We start from the raw sequence: 21983 nt of genomic DNA, 5'->3' as shown, positions 1-21983 counted from the left end.
ATAATAATAATAATAATAACAAAAACAACAGTAATAATAATAATAATAATAATAATAATAATAATAATAACAAAAACAAAAACAACAGTAATAATAATAATAATAATAATAATAATAATAATAATAATAATAATAATAATAATAATAAGTGCCAAGATAAAATCAACAAGGCAAATGTGGTGTAAGAGTTGCTTCATAGAAGAAAATACATACAAATTAATGTGACATTTTATAAACTCCAATCTGAATTGGAAACATATATTAGGAAACTAAATACAACAATAATACAGAGTATTTCCTCTGAAGCTTCACTCCTGTACTGACAAGAGGAAGCAGATACAATCACTAATACTTAATGCTAATACCAATATACTACGCATATTTACTTTGCTTACACATACAATGAATAGTCTGGCCTATTCCTTGCAGATTCTCCTCTGTCCTCATACACAAGACAACACTGAGATTACCAAACAATTCTTCTTCATCCAAGAGGTTAACTAGTACACTCTAATTGTTAATGGTTACTTTCCTCTTGGTAAGGGTAGAAGAGATTTTTTAGCTATGGTAAGCAGCTCTTCTAGGAGAATGACACTAAAATCAAACCATTGTTCTTTAGTCTTGGGTAATGCCATAGCCTTTATACCATGGTCTTCCACTGTCTTCGGTTAGAGTTCTCTTGATTGAGGGTACTCTTGGGCACGCTCTTCTATCATTTCTCTTTCTCTTGTTTTGTTAGTTTTTTTATATTTTATAGGAAATATTTATTTTGGTGTTGTTGCTGTTCTTAAAATATTTAATTTTTCCTTCTTTCCTTTCCTCACTGGGCTATTTTCCCTGTTGGAGCCCCTGGGCTTATAGAATCCTGCTTTTCCAACTAGGGTTATAGCTTAGCAAGTAATAATAATAATAATTAGTATACACATTATTATTATATATAACTTATTATTGTTCCTATTAGAGTCTTGCTTGAGGGTACACTCGTGCGTACTATTCTATCCTATTTCTCTTTCTCTTGTTTTTTTTTATATAGTTTATGTAGGAAATGTTAATTTTGGTGTTGTTGCTGTTCTTAAAATATTTAATTTTTCCTTCTTTCCTTTCCTCACTGGGGTATTTTCCCTGTTGGAGACCCTGAGCTTATAAAATCCTGCTTTTCCAACTAAAGTTGTAGCTTATCAGGTAATAAATGATAATTAATATACCCATCATTATTATATATAACTTATTATCATTCATATTAGAGTCACAAAAATTTCAGATAATTTTCTCTGTGATGATGCTAGACTTCTGTAAAGAGAGATAAAAACTAAATAATTTCAGTAGCCAAATGAAGAAGAACAGATGAAAATAATAGGAATTGTTTTAACTTAGATATGAATAGAAAAAAAAATAAAGAATAGATATACCAAATGTGAAAAAAAGTAAAATAAAATCAAAGAAATGTAATTAAAAAGGTAAAAAAAGAGATGAGCCGATGTAAAGGAAAACACCTGAACCTGAACGTAATGGGAAAACGTGGCATTTGGAACAAAGTTTGTGTGAAATTGTGCATTTAAGTTGTCTACATGTAAGTTATTATCCATTATTTAATTAATTATAGCATGTTATCCTTGTTTTTTGTGTAATTATATTAATTTACTAATAAACTTTAACTTATGGTTGTGATAACAGTTATAACATTGAGTTTATTTGTTAAAATTGCCGTATTTGTAAGCAATAGCCGGTTGCTTCCCAAAACCCCCAAGCCATAATTGTCTTGTTATATCGTATTTCGGCTTAAATATGTCGTAATTTTTATAATTTCGTTGATTATCTTAGTTTCTGGTAATTTTGATATGATTAATTAGCATTTTTAGCCTCATTCTAGCTATTTAAGTAAGATATTAGGTCACGGCTATTACTAAACACCAACATGCGTAGCCTAGTAAAATGTTTCGTTCAACTAAAAAGTTTTCGTAATTTTCATTATAGATTTCATGGCTGATGTGATATTTAGTTTTTCTTTTTTGTTTTTAGGTTTTATTTTTATGTACTAATTGTTTTTCTAAAAGGCCATTTCCCTTTTAGAAGGACTTAAGAAATCCTGGAGCCTTTGTTGTTGGTTGGGACGCTTGGCTGGGTAAATATTTACTGTAGTACCAGTCCATTGGGCTAATATTTACTGTAACAATATTCCCAGTGAAGAATATATGAAGTGTTTCTGGGCCCAGTATATTTTTTAGTTTAATATCTTTTTCTGGTTTTAAAAACAGGAATTTTGTGTATAGATATTTTTTATATTTTTAAGGGATGTATGTATGATAGCGGCCACCTGTATGTATTATTATGTCTAACTTAACGGCCCCCGTTAGGTAAGTAGGTTAGGTTAGGGGGGAAAATTTAGGTTAGTTGATGTCCATTTTTAATCCACATGGGTGGAACTGGACGCTGATATACAAAGCCTCACCATTCTGGTGTAAAGACTTGTGGGAAACCAATAATTTACACATTTCAGTTGGTTTATAGTTCCAAAAGTTATGACTGAAAAAACACATTTTAATGAAATAGAGGAAAAATTCAGGATCACCTCAACCTAAGGCTACAAGGTGTTCTGAATTTTAATTCTATTTTAATAAAATGTGGTTTCTCAGTCATAACTTTTGGAACCTTAAACCACCAAAAATTTGTAAATAAAGGCTTCCCCACATGTATTTACATCAGAACAGTTATTATTATTATTACTAGCCAAGCTACAACCCTAGTTGGAAAAGCAAGATGCTATAAGCCCAAGGGCTCCAATAGGGAAAAATAGCTCAGTGAGGAAAGGAAATAAATAAATGATGAGAATAATTTAACAATAAATCATTCTAAAAGAAAGTAACGTCAAAACAGATATATCATATATAAATTATAAAAAGACTCATGTCAGCCTGGTCAACATGAAAACATTCGCTCCAACTTTGAACTTTTGAAGTTCTACTGATTCAACTATATACCCGATTAGGAAGATCATTCCACAACTTGGTAACAGCTGAACCCATAAATATCTCAAACAGGAATGTATTAAATAGATGCTTTTAATATTTCTAATGATATCTGTCAGAAATCTAGTTTTCGGAGTTATGGTGGGTCAACTACCATACCTAAAAAGCTATGGTTTTGCATTATAGATTATCATCAGTTATGTTCAGGACACCTTAAGATATACGGTGGATCATTCTAATTTATGATATTTATATTCACTTTGGTTGATTAAAATGTGAAGGTTATTTCTTACTCTAATTCCATTGATGGTGAGTTATTGTGCATATCGCTCGTTTGCGACGTCGTCGTCATAACTCAAAAATAGCTATTTTTCAGGCGAGCCATTTTAATCAATTAAAACACTATTATATTAATGTATGTCGTTAGGAAATTTAGCGCCTGTAGCGATTAATTTTTTAGCTACAATTATGAAACTTTTGCCAAAAAAATCAGCATTTGAAGATGAATATGTCTGTATGGATAACTCAAAAATAAATTTTTTTGGATTATGACGTCGTAAGCGAGCGATTATGTTCCTTGAATTTGCTTTTGCCAGGTGTGCTTTTTGTATGACATAATCATTACCTGGGGTTTTAAACCAATTACGAGCTTCCAGATATTTATGCACAAGTTCCCAGATGTTGATCTACAATGCTTTTCTCTCTCTCTCTCTCTCTCTCTCTCTCTCTCTCTCTCTCTCTCTCTCTCTCTCTCTCTCTCTCTCTCTCTCTCTCTCTCTCCTCTTCAATATCAGCTTTACCACCATCACAGAAAAATATTTCCAAGAGGGAAATGCAATCCATTTTGTAAGTTGGTGTAATTTTTTTCAAAATGTAGTGTAATTTCATCAGTGTCGGCAATCGATCATGAGAAAAACACTCACCGTTTGCTTGCAAGACTATAGGAGCATATAAGTAATGTTAATTTTGCGAGCGTAGCGAGCCACGGCTAAGCAGAAAACCATAAGAGCAATGAGGTAATGTTAATTTTGCGAGCATAACGAGCCATGGTGGAACAAAAATCATTAAAAGGACGTGGAGTGAATCATAGATAACTATACTTTAATTTGCAGAGCCTTTGTAGGGTTATGGCCAGATCCGTTTTCATTCATAGAAAATGGGAATACTGTATTATAAAGTGGGGTGGACTGTGGCTGTCGTTCTAAAATCGAGCTCGTAGAAAACAGGAATATTCTGAACTGTGGCCGTCGTTTTAAAAACGATCTTGGCGGGAGAAGCTAACTTAAAAAAACCACCTAACCTATGCTAAAAGCCATGTCCTTACCCAGGGGGGGGTCCCCCCCCCCCTTACACAACAATATAATTAACTACATAGTTAAATACTGAAATCCATGTGTACTTACATGGTTAATATTCGAAATCGCTGAATATGGAGCCTTTGAAGGGTGACGGCCAGATCCGTTTTCATTCATAGAAAATGGTAATATTATAAGTGGGGTGGACTGTGGCCGTCGTTCTAAAATCGAGCTCATAGAAAACGGGAATATTCTGAACTGTGGCCGTCGTTCCAAAAACTATTTTGGCGGGAGAAACTAACTTAAAAAACCCACCTAACCTATGCTTAAAGCCGTGTCCTTACCCAGGGGGCTTCACCCCCCCAGACCCCCCCTTACACAACAATATAATTAACTACATAGTTAAATACTGAAATCCATGTGTACTTACATGATTAATTTTCAAAATCGCTGTATATGGAGCCTTTGTAGGGTGACGGCCAGATCCGTTTTCATTCATAGAAAATGGGAATATTATAAACTGGGAGCGATAATAAGCAAATTAGGACGCTTGGCCGTAGCGCTACAAACTACCCTAATTTGCAGCCACTTACATGAACCATATATATTTCCAACTGATTATCTTGTGCTTTTTTCAATATTTAACTTAGCCGGTGATTATAATAGCTGCAGCTCTGCTGCTCGACAGAAAACTCTACGGAAAAAATCCGCCAGCGATCGCTATGCAGGTAGGGGGTGTACTTCAACAGCGCCATCTGTCGTCCAGATACCCAGTACTCATTGTAAACAAAGAACTCCATTTTCTCTCTGTCGTGCTACCGGCAAGACCTACTAATTCGCTGTTGCTAACTGGATTTGTTTTCACAACTTTTTGGTGAAGTACACTATTCTAGTTTTGAGCTTTCGCTGTGCAGGCTTTCTCTTCAATAAATCCTTGCATTCTTTTTTTGATTACGGATTATTTGTTGATGACTTTGGATAGTTTTTGAATTCCCCTTTGACCAATTCAAAATGGCTGACCCTTCTCAAGTCCCAAAATTCAGGAAGTGTAATGCTAGGGACTGTTCAAGGCGTCTTCCGAAGGCCTCTATCGATCCTCACACTGTTTGTTCCAATTGTCAGGATAAAACCTGTCAATTGGAAGATCGATGTGAGGAATGCGTTGGGCTTTCGGAATTCGATTTTATCGAATTCCAAAAATATACACGTAGGCTAGAGAGAGATAGAGTCAGGAGAAGTTCCTCTCGTTCTGTTGATATTTCCTCTCCTCATGCCCCACAACCTATTCCTTCCCCTGTAGTGGTTGCTCCTAATCCCCCTTCTGGCACTCAGGAACCTTCGATGGCTGATATGATGCGTGCCATCCAAGCTCTGGGGGAGAGAGTTGAGTCCCTGGCTAGTGACCGTAACCAGCTCATGGCGGACGTCAAGGAGCTGAAGTGTAAAAGTGCAGTGGGAAGTGGTAAAGTGAGTGATAGTGTTGTGGATAGTGTTGCGCTTGAGGGTTCGTCTGTTCGTGCCTGTCGTCCTCCTAGTCCGGGACCTCTTGCAAGCTCCCAAGTCCAGGGGAGAAGCAATGTCGTACGACCAATGGGTTCGAGAGGCTTTAATCAGCGAACAGACGTTCCCTCCGTGGTACCGGGCGCATCTTCCCAAGATCGCCCCTGCCGCACAAAGACGAGAGAGCCCATTTATACCTCGTCTGCGGAAGAGGTTTCTCGCAAGAAACCATGGACCAAGGTCTCACGACCGTTAAAGCGCAAGTCGGTCCCTTCCGCGCAAGTCCAACGGCCCAGCTGTAGCCACTGGGTCAGTTCGGACTCGCTGCAGTCTTCCGATGACTGCTCACCTCCTAAGAGAGGCAAAGCGGTACCGCCTCAGACAGTTACACCGTCTGTCGCCGCACCTGCTCCTGCAGACCCTAAGTGGTCTTTGCTGCAGAACATGCAGTCACAATTAACGTCTCTGATGCAGGACTTTCGTGCGGAGAAGGTTGCTGCTGCACCAGCCTCTTGCCTACAACCAACCACACACTCGGTTGTGCGTCCTGTGGACGCTGAGGCAACCTTCTTGCGCACTCCAGTTGAGAGAGTTCCGCCACCCATGCGTTCCAGTGTACCCTGCCAGCCGCATGTTGACGTTCAGCGACGCACGGAGCCTTCCGTTGACGTTCGCGAGGTACAACAACCGTCAGAGTTGTTTTGTTTTGACGCGGTGCGTCAACCTCCGCAACCCAGTGTGGTTGCCACTGCTCACCCACATCAGGCTAGACAGTCTGGAGTAGACGCTGTGCGTCCCCGCGCTGCTATGGTTGTTGCCAGCTCACAGACTGGGCAACAGTTCCATGACGTTGCGGCCGGCTCAGTCACGCATGCATCCGTGCGACCGGACTCAGCTATCCAGCCGTTACCTACTCTATTGCCGCTTCCTCCTCAATACTCGGATGATGGACTTTCGGATGATGATGGTTCTGCTCACGTTGATGAACCACATTCGGATCTTGACGAGCCTAAGTCCACGCAACCCTCTTTGGACTTTAGAAAGGTTTTAGCTTTGTTCAAAGAGATGTTTCCGGACCAGTTTGTGTCTGTGGCTCCGCGCTCTCCTCCGTCAGAGTTTGTTTTAGGTATGCCGTCATCCTCGCCTGCCTTTACTAGACTCGTCCTCGCACGCTCGTCCAAGAGAGCTTTACGAGTGATAGGAGAATGGATGCAGTCCAAAAAGAGTCTAGGGAAGACAGCCTTTACGTTTCCCCCTGCTAGACTCTCTTCTAGATCGAGCGTCTGGTATGCCACGGGAGAAGTTCTCGGCTTGGGAGTTCCTGCCTCTGCCCAGGGCGACTTCTCAAGTCTTGTAGACTCTCCCCGCAGGCTAGCCATGAGACGCTCGAAAATATGTTGGTCATCTTCGGACCTAGACCACCTTTTGAAAGGGATATTTAGAGCCTTCGAGGTCTTCAACTTTTTAGACTGGTGTCTGGGAGCTCTAAGCAGGAAGATCTCTCCGACAGAGAAGGAGACTTCCTTGCTCATCATGTCCTGCATGGACAAGGCCGTACGTGACGGGTCTAATGAGCTTGCTGCATCGTTCGTGTCCGGAGTCCTCAAGAAACGTGAGAACCTTTGCTCTTTCCTGTCAGCTGGAGTGACACCTTGTCAAAGATCCGAACTTCTGTTTGCTCCTCTTTCTAAGTGCCTCTTTCCAGAGGACTTGATTAAGGAGATTGCTGCTTCTTTGATACAGAAGGACACTCATGACCTGGTTGCGTCCTCTGCTCGCAAAGCCACCCCTTTGCCTACCTTGTCAGCTAGACCAAGGATGGACACTCAAGCGTCCCGATTTATTCCGCCCTTTCGTGGCAGAGCCTCCAGCAGAGGAGGTGCTCGTGCCGAAGGGAGACGTGGAAAGAAGAAAGGAATCAAGTCCTTTAAAGGCAGAGTCTGACTGCCAGCTTCTTCAGACAGCAGTGGGAGCCAGACTCAAGAACTTCTGGCAGACCTGGGAGAAGAGAGGCGCAGATGCACAATCTGTGAAGTTGCTCAGAGAGGGGTACAAGATCCCGTTTGTGCGAAAACCCCCTCTAGCAACATCTCTCATCGATCTCTCTCCCAGGTACAGAGAGGAAGACAAGAGACGAGCATTGAAACAGGAAGTGTCTCTCTTACTAGAAAAGGGAGCGGTAGTCAAAGTCCTGGACCATCAAACCCCGGGCTTCTACAACCGTCTCTTCTTAGTGGCAAAGAAGACAGGAGGGTGGAGGCCGGTGCTAGACGTCAGTGCGCCGAATGTCTTTGTCACAAAGCAGACGTTCTCCATGGAGACCACAAAGTCCGTTCTAGCAGCGGTCAGAAGGGAAGACTGGATGGTCTCTTTAGACCTAAGGGACGCATACTTCCACGTCCCCATCCACCCAGACTCCCAACCTTTTCTGAGATTTGTTTACGAAAAGGTTGTCTACCAGTTTCAAGCCCTGTGCTTTGGCCTAAGCACAGCTCCTCTTGTGTTTACGAGGCTGATGAGGAATGTAGCCAAATTCCTTCATTTAGCGGACATCCGAGCCTCCCTCTATTTGGACGACTGGCTTCTAAGAGCTTCTTCCAGTCGTCGCTGTCTGAAGGATCTAAAGTGGACTCTAGATCTGACCAAGGAATTGGGTCTCCTTGTCAATATGGAAAAGTCTCAAGTGGTCCCATCCCAAACTATTGTGTATTTAGGGATGGAGATTCACAGTCTAGCTTTTCGGGCTTTTCCGTCGGCCCCCAGAACAAGCCAAGCCCAGTTATGCATCCAGAACATGCTGAAGAAGGAACGATGTTCAGTCAGGCAGTGGATGAGTCTGATAGGGACACTATCATCCCTGGAACAGTTCGTATCGTTAGGAAGACTACACCTCCGTCCTCTTCAATATCACCTAGCTGTTTACTGGAAAAAGGACAAGACGCTAGAAGCGGTCTCGATCCCCATTTCCGAGAAGATGAAGTCTTGCCTGACTTGGTGGAAGGACAGTATCAGCCTCAGAGAGGGTCTGCCCCTGGCTGTTCAGGCTCCCAACCACGTTCTCTTCTCGGACACAGGCTGGGGCGCGACATTAGACGGTCGGGAATGCTCGGGAACTTGGAACTCGAGTCAAAGGACAATGCATATCAACTGCAAGGAGCTACTGGCAGTTCATCTGGCCTTGAAAAGCTTCAAGTCTCTCCTTCAAGGCAAAGTGGTGGAGGTGAACTCGGACAACACCACGGCTTTGGCGTACATCTCCAAGCAAGGAGGGACCCACTCTATGACGTTGTACGAGATCGCAAGGGACCTCCTCACCTGGTCAAAAGGTCAAAACATTTCGCTAGTAACGAGGTTCATCCAAGGCAACTTGAATGTCATGGCAGATTGCCTCAGTCGAAAGGGACAAATCATTCCAACAGAATGGACCCTACACAAGGATGTGTGCAAGAGACTTTGGGCCACATGGGGCCAGCCAACCATAGATCTCTTCGCAACCTCGATGACCAAGAGGCTCCCAATATATTGCTCACCAATCCCGGACCCAGCAGCAGCTCATATAGATGCCTTTCTCCTAGATTGGTCACATCTAGACCTATATGCATTCCCCCCGTTCAAGATTGTCAACAAGGTACTGCAGAAGTTCGCCTCTCACGAAGGGACAAGGTTGACGTTAGTTGCTCCCCTCTGGCCCGCGAGAGAATGGTTCACCGAGGTACTTCGATGGCTAGTGGACGTTCCCAGAACGCTTCCTCTAAGGGTGGACCTTCTACGTCAGCCACATGTAAAGAAGGTACACCAAGGCCTCCACGCTCTTCGTCTGACTGCCTTCAGACTATCGAAAGACTCTCGAGAGCTAGAGGCTTTTCGAAGGAGGCAGCCAGGGCGATTGCTAGAGCAAGGAGGACATCCACCCTTAGTGTCTACCAATCGAAGTGGGAAATCTTCCGAAACTGGTGCAAGTCAGTATCTGTATCCTCGACCAGTACCTCTGTAACTCAAATAGCTGACTTCCTTTTATACCTTAGGAAAGAACGATCTCTTTCAGCTCCCACTATCAAAGGTTACAGAAGCATGTTGGCATCAGTCTTCCGTCACAGAGGCTTAGATCTTTCCAACAATAAAGATCTACAGGACCTCCTTAAGTCTTTTGAGACCACGAAGGAGCGTCGTTTGGCTACACCTGGTTGGAATTTAGACGTGGTACTAAGATTCCTCATGTCAGAAAGGTTCGAGCCGCTACAATCAGCCTCATTTAAAGATCTCACCTTAAAGACTCTTTTCCTGGTTTGCTTAGCCACAGCTAAAAGAGTCAGTGAGATTCACGCCTTCAGCAGGAACATCGGATTTTCATCTGAAACGGCTACATGTTCTCTACAACTTGGTTTTCTAGCCAAAAACGAGCTACCTTCTCGTCCTTGGCCGAAATCGTTCGATATTCCAAGCCTATCGAATATGGTTGGAAATGAACTAGAAAGAGTCTTATGCCCTGTGAGAGCTCTTAAGTTCTATCTAAGACGAACTAAACCTTTACGAGGACAGTCAGAAGCTTTATGGTGTTCAGTTAAGAAACCATCTTTGCCTATGTCAAAGAATGCTTTATCCTATTTTATCAGACTGTTAATACGAGAAGCTCATTCACATCTGAGTGAGGAAGACCAAGCTTTGCTGAAGGTAAGGACACATGAAGTTAGAGCTGTCGCAACTTCAGTGGCCTTTAAACAAAATAGATCTCTGCGAAGTATAATGGACGCAACCTATTGGAGAAGCAAATCAGTGTTCGCGTCTTTTTATCTTAAGGATGTCCAGTCTCTTTACGAGGACTGCTACACTCTGGGACCATTCGTAGCAGCGAGTGCAGTAGTGGGTGAGGGCTCAACCACTACAATCCCCTAATTCCATAACCTTTTTAATCTTTCTCTTGAAATGTTTTTATTGTTGTTTTTGGGTTGTCCGGAAGGCTAAGAAGCCTTTCGCATCCTGGTTGATTTGGCGGGTGGTCAAATTCTTTTCTTGAGAAGCGCCTAGATTAGAGGTTTTGATGAGGTCCTGTGGTATGGGTTGCAACCCTTCATACTTCAGATCCTAGGGGTCGCTCAGCATCCTAAGAGGATCGCGAGGCTCCGTAAGGAAGACGTACTTAAAAAGGCAGAGTAATTGTTCAAGTCGACTTCCTTACCAGGTACCTATTTATTTTGTTTTTGTTATTTTGATAACTTCTAAAATGAAATAAAAAATCCTTAGCTCATAATAATGTAAACATATATTGCTGGTCTCTACCCACCCCCCTGGGTGTGAATCAGCTATTATAATCACAGGCTAAGTTAAATATTGAAAAATTTTATTTTGATAATAAAATAAATTTTTGAATATACTTACCCGGTGATTATAAATTAAAGGACCCTCCCTTCCTCCCCAATAGAGACGCAGTGGACCGAGGAGAAAATTGAGTTCTTTGTTTACAATGAGTACTGGGTATCTGGACGACAGATGGCGCTGTTGAAGTACACCCCCTACCTGCATAGCGATCGCTGGCGGATTTTTTCCGTAGAGTTTTCTGTCGAGCAGCAGAGCTGCAGCTATTATAATCACCGGGTAAGTATATTCAAAAATTTATTTTATTATCAAAATAACATATTTTGAATTTCTGATCATTATTACTGCTGCAAATCACTTGTTAAAGCATTTCACCACCTCAAAAACACTGGTTTCCTACTGGGGTCTCCCATAATTGTTCAAAAACTCGGGGTGTTTTGCCCCAATAATCATGGTCAGAAATGCATAGAATTTAAGATACCAAGTAGGAAAGATATATGGCTCTTGTATTTGGCTAGAAATTAAAGTATCACATATTTACCTTGATGTTTTTTTAACTTTTTTCCCACCATTCGTCATCATAAAAAACCAGTCATTGTTATAAAAAAGGTCACTGTAATTAAAACAGTTGTGGTGGCCAATGTGGTAACGTCCCTGACTGGTCTGGCGTTCGAATCCCGCTCAAAGTCGTTAGTTTCTTTGGTGCTGTAACCTCACCATCCTTGTGAGCTATGGATGTGGGTTTATGGGGGGAGCCTATAGGTGTATCCAGCAGCCATTGCCTGGCCCTCCTCGGTCTTAGCTTGGGTAGAGGGAGTGCTTGGGCGCTAATTATAAGTATATATGGTCAGTCTCTAGGTCAGTGTCACTGTCCCTTGCCTCTGCCATGCATGAGCGGCCTTTAAACCTTTAAATAGTAAGGAAACATAGTCAAAACACTGGAGATTTTGTTTGCAAGGACTTCTGGGTGCATAGGAAATGAGACTTTCCATCCCATTTTCTATGGAGTCATTCGTAACAGTGTTCATTGTGTTAATTAACACCTTCACCCGAGGGGTTACTGTACTGTAATTGTTCAGTGCCCACTTTTCTCTTGGTAAGCAACTTTTCTTGAAGAAGACACTCCAAAATCAAACTGTTGTTATTATTATTATTATTATTATTATTATTATTATTATTATTATTACTAGCCAAGCTACAACCTTAGTTGGAAAAGCAAGATGCTATAAGCCCAAGGGCTCCAACAGGGAAAAATAGCCCAGTGAGGAAAGGAAGTAAGGAAATAAATAAATGATGAGAATAAATTAACACTATATCATTCTAAAAACAGTAACAGCGTCAAAACAGGTATGTCCTATATAAACTATTAACAACGTCAAAAACAGATATGTCATATATAAACTATAAAAAGACTCATGTCAGCCTGGTCAACATTAAAATGTTCTCTAGTCTTGAGTTTTGCCATAGCCTCTGTTTTTTGGTCTTCCACTGTCTTGGGTTAGAGTTCTCTTGCTTGAGGGTACACTCGGGCACACTATTCTATCTTATTTCTCTTCCTCTTGTTTTAATAAAGTTTTTATAGTTTATATTGGAGATATTTGTTTTAATGCTACTGTTCTTAAAATATTTAATTTTTTCTATACTTTTCCTCACTGAGCTATTTTCCCTGTTGAAGCCCCTGGGCTTATAGCATTCTGCGTTTCCAACTAGGGTTGTAGCTTAGCAATTAATAATGATAATAACCTAATGATTAATTGGTTTTTTTGCTTTGCTGTATTTTTTCTTCGCACGCAATTCAATATCTCATTGCAAGTGGAATATGTTTTGCTATGCGGATTTGCCCCGTGGGCTAATACAAGCATTAATTATCAATTACTGTATAAAAACTTGGAATTTGATTACCTTGTATATTAACCCTTTTACCCCCAAGGGACGTACTGGTACGTTTCACAAAAGCCATCCCTTTACCCCCATGGACGTACTGGTACGTTTCACAAAAGCCATCCCTTTACCCCCATGGACGTACTGGTACGTTTCACAAAAGCCATCCCTTTACCCCCATGGACGTACTGGTACGTTTCACAAAAGCCATCCCTTTACCCCCATGGACGTACTGGTACGTTTCACAAAAGCCATCCCTTTACCCCCATGGACGTACTGGTACGTTTCACAAAAGCCATCCCTTTACCCCCATGGACGTACTGGTACGTTTCACAAAAGCCATCCCTTTACCCCCATGGACGTACTGGTACGTTTCACAAAAGCCATCCCTTTACCCCCATGGACGTACCGGTACGTCCTTACAAAAAAATGCTATAAATATTTTTTTTTCATATTTTTGATAATTTTTTGAGAAAATTCAGGCATTTTTCAAGAGAATGAGACCAACCTGACCTCTCTATGACAAAAATTAAGCCTGTTAGAGCAATTTAAAAAAAATATACAGTAAAATGTGCTGGGAAAAAATAACCCCCTAGGGGTTAAGGGTTGGAAATTTCCAAATAGCCTGGGGGTAAAAGGGTTAAAATAGTTACCCGATGAAATGGAAAATAAAGCCAGGTTCCCCACCTAACCTAACTAGGAGCCGTATCCTTATCTAACAGGGTGTAACATTACCCTACTCACGCCTACTGGCTTCCTTACTATCAACATACCGCTAAACCTAGGGTTGCGACTTGTCTTGGGACAAGTTAAAGTTATGTTGGTCCAAGGGGTGTGTTCTGTACATAATTTAGGAAATTGGACCCGATTAAATGTTTAAGAGTTTTACCCTCAACTATAGTTACAGATTGATATTGAATCAAGTTGACTAATTTGAGTTCAAACATTGGCAATTTAATGGTTCTTTCCTCTTACCTCAAACAGTTATAGACTTTTTTTATGTTGAATATTTTGAAGAAGAATTACTTTTGTGTGAATAAATTTTTCTCTCGCATCCCCCAAAATTAAAACTATTCGAAATGGTTGTAGTGTTACCCATTAGGTTATGATGTGAATCCTACATTTGGTTATAACCTTATCTTTGATTCTCTTTAGAAATGTGGTTTGTCAGTCATAACTTTTAGAGTTTTAAAAAGTAAGGATATCTGCCATATAGCCTATTTTCATCGGAATTGTTCAAACCCCCTATAATTACACCAGAGATGTTTATTATTTTCTTCATTATTGTACTACAATACAGTAAAATTTTACCCTGGTATTAGTTAGGAAATTGTAATGGATAGAGTATTTTAAACCTATTATTATTATTATTATTATTATTATTACTTGCTAAGCTACAACCCTAGTTGGAAAAGCAAGATGCTATAAGCCCAGGGGCTCCAACAGGGAAAAATAGCCCAGTGAGGAAAGGAAATAAATAAATGAAGAGAACAAATTAACAATAAATCATTCTAAAATAAGTAACAATGTCAAAACAGACATGTCATATATAAACTATTAACAACATCAAAAACAAATATGTCATAAATAAACGATAAAAAGACTCATGAAGAACAAACAGTAACATTGATATAAATATTTCCTAAAACTATAAAAACTTGTACAAAACAAGAGGAAGAGAAATAAGATAGAAGTGTTCCTGAGTGTACCCTCAAGCAAGAGAACTCTAACCCAAGTCAGTGCAACACCATGGTACTACCCAAGACTAGAGAACGATGGTTTGATTTTGGAGTGTCTTTCTCCTAAAAGAGCTGCTTACCATAACAAAAGGAAAGTGGCCACTGACCAATTACAGTGCAGTAGTTAACCCCTTGCGTGAAGAAGAATATTCTATTGCTGGAGACTAATCATAACCTAGGTTCTACAGTTGAATAAAATTATCCAAATTCTATGCCTTCAGACAGTAATATCCCACTTTCTATAGTGCCAGAACTGGTTGCCGCTTGCAGTCGCCATCCAAGTCACCAAGCAGAACTTTTTTTTTTTCTGTCATGTGACATTTTTTTTGCCAGTCATCTACGCTTATTTCTAGAGATGTTATGTCCATTATTGTGGAACAATTGTTGTTGTCATCATCATTATTATTATTATTATTATTACTACTACTACTACTATTACTACTAGCTAAGCTACAACCTTTGTCTTCTTTAGGTCCTGTAGACACTGCTACTTCCAAGAAGATGATATTGATGAAGCCCCAGAAAATGATCGACAGAGGCCTCAGTGGAAGTCATCCTTATTATCATGGTTGGTGAGGATTTTGTTGCTGTTGTCATGCCGAATATATCTGCATTTCCCTCTTGCATAGAATAAGAACTATTACTGGGGTGATCATGACTGTTTTGAACAGAATTGATGTCCATTACTGTCAGGAAGTCATACTTTCCTAAAGAAGATTCGTCTAAAACCATGTTTCTGAAGGAAAACAGACTGAGGAAACAACACAGGAATACAGCCTACCTTAGGGTAAGTTAAGTAAGGACACCAAGTCTTAAGGGTGGTGGTAGTGGACAGAACCCCCTGTAGGTAAGGATGCCCACCTTAGGTTAGGTCAGGTCATGTCGTATCTTTTTGCTTGCTTCCCTTTGGAAATGTAGGTTTTCAATTGTAACATTTTATGTCAAATGTCTTCATGAGAGAAACGTATTTGTTCCTACATGAGTACAAATCATCGACCTTTTAATAGGTGTATGACTTGAGTAAAGGTGGAAAGGCCGTTCAAACTATTTTTCAATATTAAACTTAGCCGGTGATTATATAAGCTGCAGCTCTGCTGCTCGACAGAAAACTCTACGTTCAAAATCCGCCAGCGATCGCTATGCAGGTAGGGGGTGTACTTCAACAGCGCCATCTGTCAGGCAGGTACTCAGTACTCAATGTAAACACAGAACTCAATTTTCTCTCTGTCGTGCCACCGGCAAGACCTACTAATTCGCTGTTGCTAACTGGATTGGTTTTCACAACTTTTTGGTGAAGTACACATTTCTAGTTTTGAGCTTTCGCTTTGCAGGCTTTATCTTCAATACATCCTTGCATTCTTTTGTTGATATCGGATTATTTGTTGATGACTTTGGATAGTTTTTGAATTCCCCTTTGACTTATTCAAAATGGCTGACCCTTCTCAAGTCCCTAAATTCAGGAAGTGTAATGCTAGGGACTGTTCAAGGCGTCTTCCGAAGGCCTCTATCGATCCTCACACTGTTTGTTCCAATTGTCGGTATAAAACCTGTCAATTGGAAGATCGATGTGAGGAATGCGTTGGGCTTTCGGAATTCGATTTTATCGAATTCCAGAAATATACACGTAGGCTAGAGAGAGATAGAGTCAGGAGAAGTTCGTCTCGCTCCGTTGAATTTTCCTCTCCTCATGCCCCACAACCTATTCCTTCCCCTGTAGTGGTTGCTCCTGATCCCCCTTCTAGCACTCAAGAACCTTCGATGGCAGATATGATGCGTGCCATCCAAGCTCTGGGTGAGAGAGTCGAGTCCTTGGCTAGTGACCGTAACCAGCTCATGGCAGACGTCAAGGAGCTGAAGTGTAAGAGTGCAGTGGGTAGTGATAAAGTGAGTGATAGTGTTGTGGATAGTGTTGCGCTTGAGGGTTCGTCTGTTCGTGCCTGTCGTCCTCCCAGTCCGGGACCTCTTGCAAGCTCCCAAGTCCAGGGGAGAAGCAATGTCGTACGACCAAAGGGTTCGAGAGGCTTTAATCAGCGAACAGACGTTCCCTCCGTGGTTTCGGGCGTATCTACCCAAGATCGCCCCACCCACACAAAGACGAGAGAGCCCATTTATTCCTCGTCTGCGGAAGAGGTTTCTCGTAAGAAACCATGGACCAAGGTCTCGCGGCCTCTTAAGCGCAAGTCGGTCCCTTCCGCGCAAGTCCAACGGCCCAGTTGTAGCCACTGGGTCAGTTCGGACTCGCTGCAGTCTTCCGACGACTGCTCACCTCCTAAGAGAGGCAAAGCGGTACCGCATCATGCAGTCACACCGTCTGTTGCCGCACCTGCTCCTGTAGACCCTAAGTGGTCTTTGCTGCAGACCATGCAGTCTCAGTTAACGTCATTGATGCAGGACTTTCGTGCGGAGAAGGTTGACGCTGCACCAACCTCTAGCCTACAACCACCCACGGTTGTGCGTCCTGTGGACGCTGAGGCGACCTTCTGCCGCACTCCAGCTGAGAGAGTCCCGCCACCCATGCGTTCCAGTGTACCCTGCCAGCCGCATGTTGACGTTCAGCGACGCGCGGAACCTTCTGTTGACGTTCGCGAGGTACAACAACAGTCTAAGTTGTTTTGTTTTGACGCGGTGCGTCAACCTCCGCAACCCAGTGTGGTTACCTCTGCTCGCCCACATCAGACTAGACAGTCTGGAGTAGACGCTATGCGTCCCCGCGCTGCTATGGTTGTTGCCAGTTCACAGACTGGGCAACAGTTCCATGACGTTGCGTCCGGTTCAGTCACGCGTGCACCCGTGCTGCCGGACTCAGCTGACCAGCCGATTCCTACTCCTTTGCCGCTTCCTCCTCAATTCTCAGATGATGGACTCTCTGATGATGACGACGCGGCACACATTGATGACCCACATACGGACCTTGACGAGCCCAAGACCACGCAACCCTCTTTGGACTTTAGAAAAGTTCTTGCTCTGTTCAAAGAGATGTATCCGGACCAGTTTGTGTCTGCGGCTCCACGCTCTCCTCCGTCAGAGTTTGCTTTAGGTACGCAGTCATCCGCGCCTGCCTTTACGAAACTCGTCCTCGCCCGCTCGTCCAAGAGAGCTTTACGAGTTTTAGGAGATTGGATGCAGTCCAAAAAGAACCTAGGGAAGACAGCGTTTACGTTTCCCCCTGCGAGACTCTCTTCCAGATCGAGCGTCTGGTACGCCACGGGAGAAGTTCTCGGCTTGGGAGTTCCTGCCTCTGCCCAGGGCGACTTCTCAAGTCTGGTAGACTCTCCCCGCAGGCTAGCCATGAGACGCTCTAAGATATGCTGGTCTCCTACGGACCTAGACCATCTGTTGAAAGGAGTATTTAGAGCCTTCGAGGTCTTTAACTTTTTGGACTGGTGTCTGGGAGCTTTGAGCAGGAAGATCTCCCCGTCTGACAAGGAATCTTCCTTGCTCATAATGTCCTGCATGGACAAGGCCATACGTGACGGATCTAGTGAGCTTGCGGCTTCGTTCGTATCCGGGGTCCTCAAGAAACGGGAGAACCTTTGCTCTTTCCTGTCAGCTGGAGTAACACCGTGTCAGAGATCAGAACTTCTTTTTGCTCCTCTCTCAAAGTGCCTTTTTCCAGAGGACTTGATTAAGGAGATTGCTGCCTCTTTGATTCAGAAGGACACCCATGACCTGGTTGCGTCCTCTGCCCACAAAGCCACCCCTTTGCCTACCTTGTCAAGACCCAGGATGGACACTCCAGCGTCCAGATTCATTCCGCCCTTTCGTGGCAGAGCCTCCAGCAGAGGAGGTGCTCGTGTCGAAGGGAGACGTGGGAAGAAGAAAGGTACCAAGTCCTTTAAAGGCAGAGTCTGACTGCCTCCTTCTTCAGACAGCAGTGGGAGCCAGACTCAAGAACTTCTGGCAGACCTGGGAGAAAAGAGGCGCAGATGCACAATCTGTGAAGTTGCTCAGAGAAGGGTACAAGATCCCGTTTGTACGCAAACCCCCTCTAGCAACGTCTCCCATCGATCTCTCTCCCAGGTACAGAGAGGAAGACAAGAGACGAGCTTTGAAGCAGGAGGTGTCTCTCTTACTAGAAAAGGGAGCGGTAGTCAAAGTCCGGGACCATCAATCCCCGGGCTTCTACAACCGTCTCTTCTTAGTGGTAAAGAAGACAGGAGGGTGGAGGCCGGTGCTAGACGTCAGTGCGCTGAATGTCTTTGTCACAAAGCAGACGTTCGCCATGGAGACCACAAAGTCCGTTCTAGCAGCGGTCAGAAAGGAAGTCTGGATGGTCTCTTTAGACCTAAGGGACGCATACTTTCACGTCCCCATCCACCCAGACTCCCAACCTTTTCTGAGATTCGTTTACGAAAAGGTTGTCTACCAATTTCAAGCCCTGTGCTTTGGCCTAAGCACAGCTCCTCTTGTGTTTACGAGGCTGATGAGGAATATAGCCAAATTCCTTCATTTAGCGGACATCAGAGCCTCCCTCTATTTGGACGACTGGCTTCTAAGAGCTGCTTCCTGTCGTCGCTGTCTGGAGAATCTAAAGTGGACTCTAGATCTGATCAAGGAATTGGGTCTCCTGGTCAATATGGAAAAGTCTCAACTGGTCCCATCCCAAACTATTGTGTATTTAGGGATGGAGATTCACAGTCAAGCTTTTCGGGCTTTTCCGTCGGCCCCCAGAACAAGTCAAGCCCAGGTATGCATCCAGAACATGCTGAAAAAGGAACGATGTTCAGTCAGACAGTGGATGAGTCTGATAGGGACGCTATCATCCCTGGAACAGTTCGTTTCATTAGGGAGACTACACCTCCGTCCCCTTCAATTTCACCTAGCTGTTTACTGGAAAAAGGACAAGACGCTAGAAGCGGTCTCGATCCCCATTTCCGAGAAGATGAAGTCATCCCTGACTTGGTGGAAGGACAGTATCAGCCTCAGAGAGGGTCTGCCCCTGGTTGTTCAGACCCCCAACCACGTTCTCTTCTCGGACGCATCGGACACGGGCTGGGGTGCGACATTAGACGGTCGGGAATGCTCGGGAACTTGGAACTCGAATCAAAGAACGTTACATATCAACTGCAAGGAGCTACTGGCAGTTCATCTGGCCTTGAAAAGCTTCAAGTCCCTCCTTCAAGGCAAAGTGGTGGAGGTGAACTCGGACAACACCACGGCTTTGGCGTACATCTCCAAGCAAGGAGGGACTCATTCTATGACGTTGTACGAGATCGCAAGGGACCTCCTCACCTGGTCAAAAGATCTAAACCTTTCTCTAGTAACGAGGTTCATCCAAGGCAACTTGAATGTCATGGCAGATTGCCTCAGTCGGAAGGGACAAATCATTCCAACAGAATGGACCCTACACAAGAATGTGTGCAAGAGACTGTGGGCCACATGGGGCCAGCCTACCATAGATCTCTTCGCAACCTCGATGACCAAGAGGCTCCCAATATATTGCTCACCAATCCCGGACCCAGCAGCAGTTCATATAGATGCCTTTCTACTGGATTGGTCACATCTAGACCTATATGCATTCCCCCCGTTCAAGATTGTCAACAAGGTACTGCAGAAGTTCGCCTCTCACGAAGGGACAAGGTTGACGTTAGTTGCTCCCCTCTGGCCCGCGAGAGAATGGTTCACCGAGGTACTTCAATGGCTAGTGGACGTTCCCAGAACTCTTCCTCTAAGGGTGGACCTTCTACGTCAGCCACACGTAAAGAAGGTACACCAAGGCCTCCACGCTCTTCGTCTGACTGCCTTCAGACTATCGAAAGACTCTCTAGAGCTAGAGGCTTTTCGAAGGAGGCAGCCAGGGCGATTGCTAGAGCAAGGAGGACATCCACTCTTAGAGTCTACCAGTCGAAGTGGGAAGTCTTCCGAAACTGGTGCAAGTCAGTATCAGTATCCTCGACCAGTACCTCTGTAACCCAAATAGCTGACTTCCTATTATACCTGAGGAAAGAAAGATCTCTTTCAGCTCCCACTATCAAAGGTTACAGAAGCATGTTGGCATCAGTCTTCCGTCACAGAGGCTTAGATCTTTCCAACAACAAAGATCTACAGGACCTCCTTAAGTCTTTTGAGACCACGAAGGAGCGTCGTTTGGCTACACCTGGTTGGAATTTAGACGTGGTACTAAGATTCCTTATGTCAGAAAGGTTTGAGCCACTACATTCAGCCTCCTTTAAAGATCTCACTTTAAAGACTCTTTTCCTGGTTTGCTTGGCCACAGCTAAAAGAGTCAGTGAGATTCACGCCTTCAGCAGGAACATCGGATTTTCATCTGAAATGGCTACATGTTCTTTACAGCTTGGTTTTCTAGCCAAAAACGAGCTACCTTCTCGTCCTTGGCCGAAATCGTTCGATATTCCAAGCCTTTCAAATATGGTTGGAAATGAACTAGAAAGAGTCTTATGCCCTGTTAGAGCTCTTAAGTTCTATTTAAGACAAACTAAACCTTTACGAGGACAGTCAGAAGCTTTATGGTGTTCTATTAAGAAACCTTCTTTGCCTATGTCAAAGAATGCTTTATCCTATTATATCAGACTGTTGATACGAGAAGCTCATTCCCATCTGAGTGAGGAAGACCAAGCTTTGCTGAAGGTAAGGACACATGAAGTTAGAGCTGTCGCAACTTCAGTGGCCTTTAAACAAAATAGATCTCTGCAGAGTATAATGGACGCAACCTATTGGAGAAGCAAGTCAGTGTTCGCGTCTTTTTATCTTAAAGATGTCCAGTCTCTTTACGAGAACTGCTACACCCTGGGACCATTCGTAGCAGCGAGTGCAGTAGTGGGTGAGGGCTCAACCACTACATTCCCCTAATTCCATAACCTTTTTAATCTTTCTCTTGAAATGTTTTTTATTGTTGTTTTTGGGTTGTCCGGAAGGCTAAGAAGCCTTTCGCATCCTGGTTGATTTGGCGGGTGGTCAAATTCTTTTCTTGAGAAGCGCCTAGATTAGAGGTTTTGATGAGGTCCTGTAGTATGGGTTGCAACCCTTGATACTTCAGCTCCTAGGGGTCGCTCAGCATCCTAAGAGGATCGCGAGGCTCCGTAAGGAAGACGTACCTAAAAAGGCAGAGTAATTGTTCAAGTCGACTTCCTTACCAGGTACTTATTTATTTTATGTTTGTTATTTTGAATAACTGCTAAAACGAAATAAAAAATCCTTAGCTCATAATAATGTAAACAATTATTGCTGGTCTCTACCCACCCCCCTGGGTGTGAATCAGCTTATATAATCACCGGCTAAGTTTAATATTGAAAAATGTTATTTTTCAATATTAAACTTACCCGATAATC

At 43.0% G+C, this 21983-nt stretch overlaps 1 long non-coding RNA gene across 4 annotated transcripts in view; it reads left to right on the top strand.

Moving 5' to 3' along the window:
- Positions 1 to 1532: 1532 nt before the first annotated feature.
- LOC137660142 (uncharacterized) overlaps positions 1533 to 21983 on the top strand; it is a 44501-nt gene continuing 24050 nt past the window's right edge. The window contains exons 1-2 of one of the 4 annotated variants that reach the window (XR_011047624.1): positions 1533 to 1570; positions 15167 to 15541. This is a non-coding gene — a long non-coding RNA (uncharacterized lncRNA). The remainder of the gene's footprint in view (positions 1571 to 15166; positions 15542 to 21983) is intronic. The other 3 variants (XR_011047622.1, XR_011047623.1, XR_011047625.1) reach the window with 3 other exon arrangements.

The sequence above is a fragment of the Palaemon carinicauda genome, chromosome 20 (genome assembly GCF_036898095.1).
Source record: "Palaemon carinicauda isolate YSFRI2023 chromosome 20, ASM3689809v2, whole genome shotgun sequence".
In the NCBI taxonomy this organism is placed as follows: Eukaryota; Metazoa; Arthropoda; class Malacostraca; order Decapoda; family Palaemonidae; genus Palaemon; species Palaemon carinicauda.
Note: the sequence above shows the minus strand (reverse complement) of the source record. Positions and strands in the feature narration are given on the sequence as shown.